Consider the following 7,763-nt stretch of genomic DNA (forward strand, 5'->3'; position numbering starts at 1 on the left):
ATCATTCAAAATATACTAAAATCAACAACAAGCCATCCTCAACTCACACATTGACATTTTACCAAAATTCCCAAAACCACATCCAACCATTTTAACACTTCTCTATCAAATGGCTAAAGGAAAACACAATATCATGTCATACATCCTTCTCATCCCAATTTCCAACAATACCATTTCCAATCAATAATCACTATACATAATCAACATCATACTCACCATCAACATGGTACACCCACCAATTCAACCTTAATCATCCATCAAGCATATATCACAACATGCATTTCTTATATATCCACAATCAAGGCATCAATATTCATAATCACATATATGAACACATCATATATCTCAACCATTCAACAACACTAACAATTCAATGCCTATCTTAGGGCCTCTAGCCTAAGTATTTCCTACCACATTACATATTAGATACGGGAAACCGAAACCATACCTTAGCCGATTTCCCAAGCTCAACCGGAGCACTTCCAAACCACTTTTTCTCAAGCTCTCAAGGTCTCAACACCTCCAAGAACAGATTGACCGGATCAATCGTGAAAGACATCATAAAAAAAAAAAAAAAAAAAAAAAAAAAAAAAAAAAAAAAAAAAAAAGATAAAACAAAGATTTTTTTTATTTTGGTTGTGTCTTAAAGAAAAGAATCAAGTGAAGAAAAGAGAAATAGAACGGTGTGAGAGAGTGTTTCTTCCCTCCATAGGCCTCTCTTTTTCAGCGTGTATTAGTGTTGTGTGAGGAGAGAGAGTGCTGAAAACTAGGGTTTTGGTTTAGTTATGTTGGGCCAAGGGCCCACTTTGGGTCCGGTTGGACCGGTTTGGCCCGTTCGGTCCAATCTTGGTCCGTTTTCCATAAAATTGGTACCGAAATTCTCGTCTCAATTTCCTCTATCATATTAAGCCATAAAAATATCATTTTTGGCTTTCTAGAATAAATTCTCATATATGGGTTAATTAGCCGTTAATTAACCGGGTCTTACATTCTACCCACCTAATTGGGAATTTTGCCCACAAAATTCAAATTCAAATTCAATACCTGAGAATAAGTGCGGATAATCCGTTCGCATCTCTGACTCAAGTTCCCAAGTGTGTTCCTCAACACCGCCTCGACTCCAAGCCACTTTGACTAATGAAACCTCTTTTCCACGCAACCGTTTGATACTAGTATCATCAATTCTGACTGGAGCCACTGGAAGCGTCAAATCTTCTCTTAACTGAACCGATTCGGGTTCTAACACATGGCTAGCATCAGGAGTATACTTTCGAAGCTGCGACACGTGAAATACGTCATGCAGGTTTGAAGATGGGGTGTAGAGCACCCGATACGCCACCGGCCCAATCCTCTCCAGGATCTGAAATGGACCAATGTATCGAGGATTCAACTTCTTTGCTTTAATCGCTCTACCTACTCCTGTGGTCGGAGTAACTTTCAGGAAAACATGATCTCCTGCCTCAAATTCTAAGGGCTTCCGCCTTTGATCGGCGTAACTCTTTTGACGACTCTGCGCCGTAAGCATCCTATCTCGGATTTTCTTGACTTGTTCAGTGGTCTCAGCTATCATTTCCGGCCCCAACAAGCCTTTCTCTCCAGCTTCATACCAACATAGTGGAGATTGACATTTTCTCCCATACAAAGCCTCATACGGAGCCATTCCGATGCTCGCATGGTAACTATTATTGTATGCAAACTCTACTAATGGCACATATCGATCCCAACTCGCCGGTTGGTCCAAAACACAAGCTCTCAACATATCCTCTAGTGTTTGGATCGTCCTCTCGATTGACCATCTGTTTGAGGATGGTACGCTGTACTCAAGCTTAATCGAGTTCCAAAAGCTTTCTGAAATGCACCCCAAACCTCGAAGTGAAACGAGGATCTCTATCAGAGATTATAGTAGCAGGTACACCATGGAGTCTCACAATCTCCTTTATGTATAACCGAGCTAGCTCCTCAAGGGTGTAAGTCATCCGAACGGGTAAAAAGTGAGCTGACTTCGTCAGTCGGTCCACGATCACCCAGATAGCATCAAAACCAGTCCTAGTCCTTGGCAATCCCGACCAAAGTCCATTGCAATACTTTCCCACTTCCATTGCGGAACCTCTAAGGGTTGCAACATCCCGGAAGGTCTTTGATGTTCAATCTTTACCTTTTGACAAGTTAAGCACTTTAAACATATTCCGCCACATCATTCTTCATACCCGCCACCAAAACATCGCCTTTAAATCATGGTACATCTTAGTACTCCCCGGGTGAATGGAGAATCCGCTTTTGTGTGCCTCCTTTAAGATATCTTGCCTCAAAGTGCCAACATCCGGCACAATGATCCTACCCTTGAATCTCCATAACCCATCTTTTCTTCCGACACTCTCCACTGTTTTCCTGCTCGATAGCCGGTAACACTTCCATAACGCTTCATCATTTTCATGAGCCTTTAGGAGTTCGGACTTAAAGTCACTCGAGATTTCTAATCGGCTCAAACACAAGGTTCCAGATACTTCTCGAGCACCAATTTTTAGACTCTCGAATCCCTTGAGCAACTTCTCCTCTTGAAGCATCATCCAAGACGCATATAACGACTTTCGACTTAACGCATCCGCCACTATATTCGCCTTTCCAGGATGGTAATTTAACTCAAAGTCATAGTCTTTCAACAATTCCATCCACCTCCTTTGCCTCATATTAAGCTCTTTCTGATCAAAGAGGTATTTCAAGCTCTTGTGATCGGAGAAGACTTGGAACTTAACCCCATAGAGATAATGCCTCCACACCTTCAAGGCAAACACAACCGCAGCGAGTTCCAAATCGTGCGTAGGATAACTAACTTCGTGAGGTCTCAACTGTCGTGAGGCATACGCCACCACATTATGATGCTGCATCAGCACGCACCTAGCCCTTTAAGATGCATCACAGTACACCTCAAAGGTCGTTCGGCTCAGGTAACACTAACACAGGTGCAGTGGTCAACTTTTTCTTCAATGTTGAAAGCTCTCCTCGCACTCAGGATCCAAACAAACGGAGTGTCTTTGCGAGTTAACTTTGTCAACGACAAAGCTAATTGCGAAAAGCCTTTGATGAACCTTCGGTAATAGCCAGCTAAACCCAGAAAACTCCTTATCTCAGTTACTGTGGTTGGTTGCTTCCAATCCATCACAGCTTCTACCTTGGTTGGATCTACGGCTATTCCCTTCTTACTCACCACGTGACCCAAAAACTTCACCTCACTCTTCCAGAACTCACACTTAGACAGTTTCGCATAGAGTTTCTTCTCCTTTAAAATCTGCAACACGGTCCGCAAGTGTTCGCATGCTCTTCTTCAGTCTTGGAGTAAATTAGTATATCGTCAATGAAGACAACCACGAATTTATCCAGAAACGGACGGAACACTCTATTCATGTAATCCATGAATACTGCAGGAGCGTTCGTCAACCCAAAGGACATTACAGTGTACTCGTAATGACCATAACGAGTCCTGAAAGCGGTCTTAGGGATATCCTCACCCCTCACCCTTATCTGGTGATAACCGGATCGCAAATCAATCTTAGAGAAAACCCCAGCTCCTTGTAACTGATCCATGAGATCATCAATCCTCGGCAATGGGTACTTATTCTTTATGGTGACCTTGTTCAGCTGCCTGTAATCCACACAGAGCCGCATACTTCCATCTTTCTTCTTTACCAGTAACACTGGAGCACCCCACGGGGAAACACTTGGTCGGATAAAGTTCTTACCCAAAAATTCCTCTAACTGAGACTTTAGCTCGGCCATCTCTAACAGTGACATCCTATAAGGAGCACTTGAGATTGGTCCCGCCCCAGGCACCAATCAATAGCAAACTCGACCTCTCGGTTAGGTGGAAATTCCTCAATATCATCGGGAAACACTTCCGGAAACTCACACACTACCGGAATCTGATCCAACTTTGATCATCACCGAAACACCAGCGGTTAACAACAGGATACCCTGACATTCGATTCCAGAACAGTTCACCATCATCGAATTCAAGTAATAATTATTCACCACGACCGGCCCTTCTGTATCCTCCGGCATAAAGTACACCGACTTTGTAGAACAATCAAGCAGGACATGGTTCTCAGATAACCAGTCCAATCCCAAGATAAGATCAAGACCGATCATCGGTAAGCAGATTAAATTATGGACAAAATCACGTGCTTGAACCTAAACGAAACTTTCGGGCATCCTAGCCTAGTTACCATGGCTCATGGGTAGCATTATAACTTTTAAGTCATAACCTAAGGTTAGATCTTCAATCCTAACTCATGGGCTTTCTCAAATGCAATAAATGAATGCGATGCTCCCGAATCAAATAAAGCATTTAAAGTTTGACCAGCCATTTCACAGTTACCTCGAATGAGTGTCTCGGATCCCTCTGCACCCACAGCTGAGGTGGTGAACACCCGACCAGTCTGTTGTGCTTCCCAGCACCTTGCTTTTGCTTCTCGGACAACTTGTGGCTTTATGCCCCGCTTTCCACAATTGTAGCACAAACCCCATCCGGCCTTGCATGGTACTCCCGGATGGTGACTTCCACACCTAGTACAAGCTTGATCATTCTGAGGCTGCTTCCCAAACCTTTTCCCTTGGGAGTAGTTATTGTTGGGCCTCCTAAAAGAACCTCCCCTCTTGAAAGACGGACCTCTAGGTGCAAAGATCTTCCCTCGGTTCTGTGGAAATGATCCTTTGTGACTTCCTTTCTCAGCGGCTGCCCTCTTCACACACTCTTCAGCAACCCTACACTTGTTCACCAATTCGGAGAAAGTCCTAATCTCCATTGGCCCCACCGAACCGAAAATATCGCTCCGAAGTCCTCCTTCGTACTTAACACACTTCCACTCCTCATATTCCACCGGAGTCCCTTGACACATACGAGAGAATCTGAACAGCTCCTCAAACTTGTCAGTATACTCAGATACGGACATAGTACCCTACTTCAGCTGCAACAATTCAAGCTCCTTGGTCGTCCTAGCAGAAGTCGGAAAGTACTTCTTATAGAACTCCTCTTGGAAGACATTCCAGGTGATATAATCATCACCCTGCTGCAGGAGGCGTCGGATTCCTTGCCACCAATGCGACGCTTCCCCAGTGAGCAAATAGGTAGCGAACTCTACACGCTGCCCTTCAGGTACCACCTGCGCTTGCAGTGCTCGTTCCATGGCCTGAAACCATGTATCGGCTTCAGTCGGGCTAGTAGTTCCCTTGAACTTGGTGGATTAACCTTCAAAAAGTTGCCAGTGTCATCGGGCCCTGAACTCCACCTCCTCATTACCATGGTTGTTCATCTGTTGACCAAGAGCCTCAGCAGTGGCTTGCATAGCAGCAGCCATATTCTCCAACGCAGTATAAAGTTCACCGGGTCATTAGGGTTAGTCTCCGGGCAGAGCATTCGTATGTCCTCCCCACGGCCTCTATCGCGTCCACGAGGCGCCATCTGGTTCCTATACACACCAAACAATTGATATTAAGTTGATCAGTCTCAATATCGGAAGTTAGTGCTTCAAAGTCCCAAATGCATGCTCATGAACGTTTATGCCAAATATCAAGAGATATACTAAAGCACATAACACACAACAGAGAATGCACAGAAGCATAGTCAGTCCATTCCTCAGGCTCTACAGGAACGAACTGCTCTGATACCATAATGTAACACCCTACCATACAAAGTCTTATGCTTAAGTCATAATTCAGAGATGGCAAGGTATTACGACCTCTAAAACAAAAATTTAGTACGTATAGTAGTATGAATATTGATTATAACTAGGAGCCTTTGTAGAAAAAGGGGGTAAACAAAAACCGTAACTCGAACGCGCAACACTCCGATCGATAACGTAACGACCGGAATAAGCTAACGCAGATCATATATATAAAGAGTGTCAAAAACAAGAATATCAAGACTCAAAACCCGGCTGCAAAGAGAACCGGTCCGAGCATAGCAATATATACATATGATAAAATAAGAAACCCCAAAGGAAACCCAAAGGGACACAAATACAGAAAACCTATTCTCCAAAAATCCCCTCTAGAAGGAGTCATCACAGTTTGTATTATTTAATGGAGATAAAAGTATCTAAACAAGATATATAACCCAAAAAGAGTCCCGAGAACAAAGGATCTTCGCTAATCCAGAAGTCTCCAGCATGCCTCAACGAGAAGCCTCGCGTCCTGCATCTGAAAACCACAAAATCCGCATGGGTGAGAACCAGAGGTCCCCAGCACGGTAACAGCTTCCACATATATAATACATAATAATAGAGGAAAGCCGAAGGCAATCCTAGAACTTCCTCCAGTAATATCAAAGCTTATAAACAAGCTAAACCGTAAGTGGCAACTGACTAAAGATCCTTCAGTCTAACTAATACTTCCCTTTCCAATTCCTTCAGACCTCCCAACCACCAGCAGGAGTATAATATAGCAAACACAGTTATATCAGACAAGAGATTTACAAATAGGAACAGATAAGGCATTTAGGCAATTAGCAAGTAATATGCAGTCAATAGGCAATCTCAAACAATTCATGTAGTATGCTTATGATGCATGCCTGTCCCTAGTGGCTGATGATATCATCTGTCGGTTATAGAGCCAACCCGACAAGTCCTGGTAGCTAACCATTGGACTGTCCCTCTGTCGTGCATCCCCAACTCGAGTTATACTCATCATAAACTTGATCATAATCATGATCCATATCCATCACCCTCACTGGTGAATATTTATCCATCACCATCACTGGTGAATATTTAGGGGGCGAGCTCATCCGGGCCTTTCACAGTGCCCGGCCACACTTACGACATTGGGTTAACAGAGCTTCGAGTCTCAACCTGGAGCACATGGTGGCTAGCCATTGCTACTACCCAGGGAAACCCTCATCTCCAATGGTGGAAGTGCAAACATTCACAATTCAATCAACAGCATATATGCATTTATACTTGGCCATAAACATGGCTCCGCCGTAACACGGCAATAATCAGCCATCCGGCTCACGGTTAAATCCATAACCAGCCAATTCATTAACAATTATGGCCTTTCGGCCCATGGCATAACAAGCACTTCCACCGCCATCCTCCACATCTCAATAATCATCTTTGATCCTCATGATCATTCATTTTTCCCTTGCTTCACTCGCAAGTTACCACATTCACTAGCCCTTTTCCTCATGCTAGGCATATCATAATGATTTAAGACATAAGTGGTGAGATGGAGGCTTAGAAGTATGAATTTGGCTTTTAAAACTCAAAAATCAACTTTGGGATGAAAACAGGGCCACGCGTACGCGCACTCCACGCGCACGCGTGGATGGCCTTAAAACTCATCGACGCGCAAGCGTCATACGCGCAACGCGTGGGTTGAAAATTAGCCAAACGGCGCGACGCGTCAGCCACGCGTACGCGTGGGTACTCTTGCGCCCAGGCACAAAACTGGCACAACTTTGGCACAACTCTCGGGAAAATGGCTGGGCATTGGGTGCAGCACATTCGGCGCGCCCGCGCAATCACGCGCAGCGTGGATGGCGCTTCCTGGAAGAACGGCGCGTACGCGCCAAGTGCGCCTACGCGCAGGGGGTCATTCTGCTAAAAATTTTCTAAGTTAAAAACTGCAGAATTCACAGATCAACCCCCAATCTTCCGACGGTCATAACTCTCTCATTTTAAATCATTTTTCACCCGTCATCGAACGGCATGTCATCCCGGATCCAATTTCATTCTAAACAGATTTGCACAAATCAAGATCCGTAGTCCAAGTTA

This window comes from Arachis hypogaea, chromosome 14, assembly GCF_003086295.3.
Source record: "Arachis hypogaea cultivar Tifrunner chromosome 14, arahy.Tifrunner.gnm2.J5K5, whole genome shotgun sequence".
NCBI classification, from domain to species: Eukaryota; Viridiplantae; Streptophyta; class Magnoliopsida; order Fabales; family Fabaceae; genus Arachis; species Arachis hypogaea.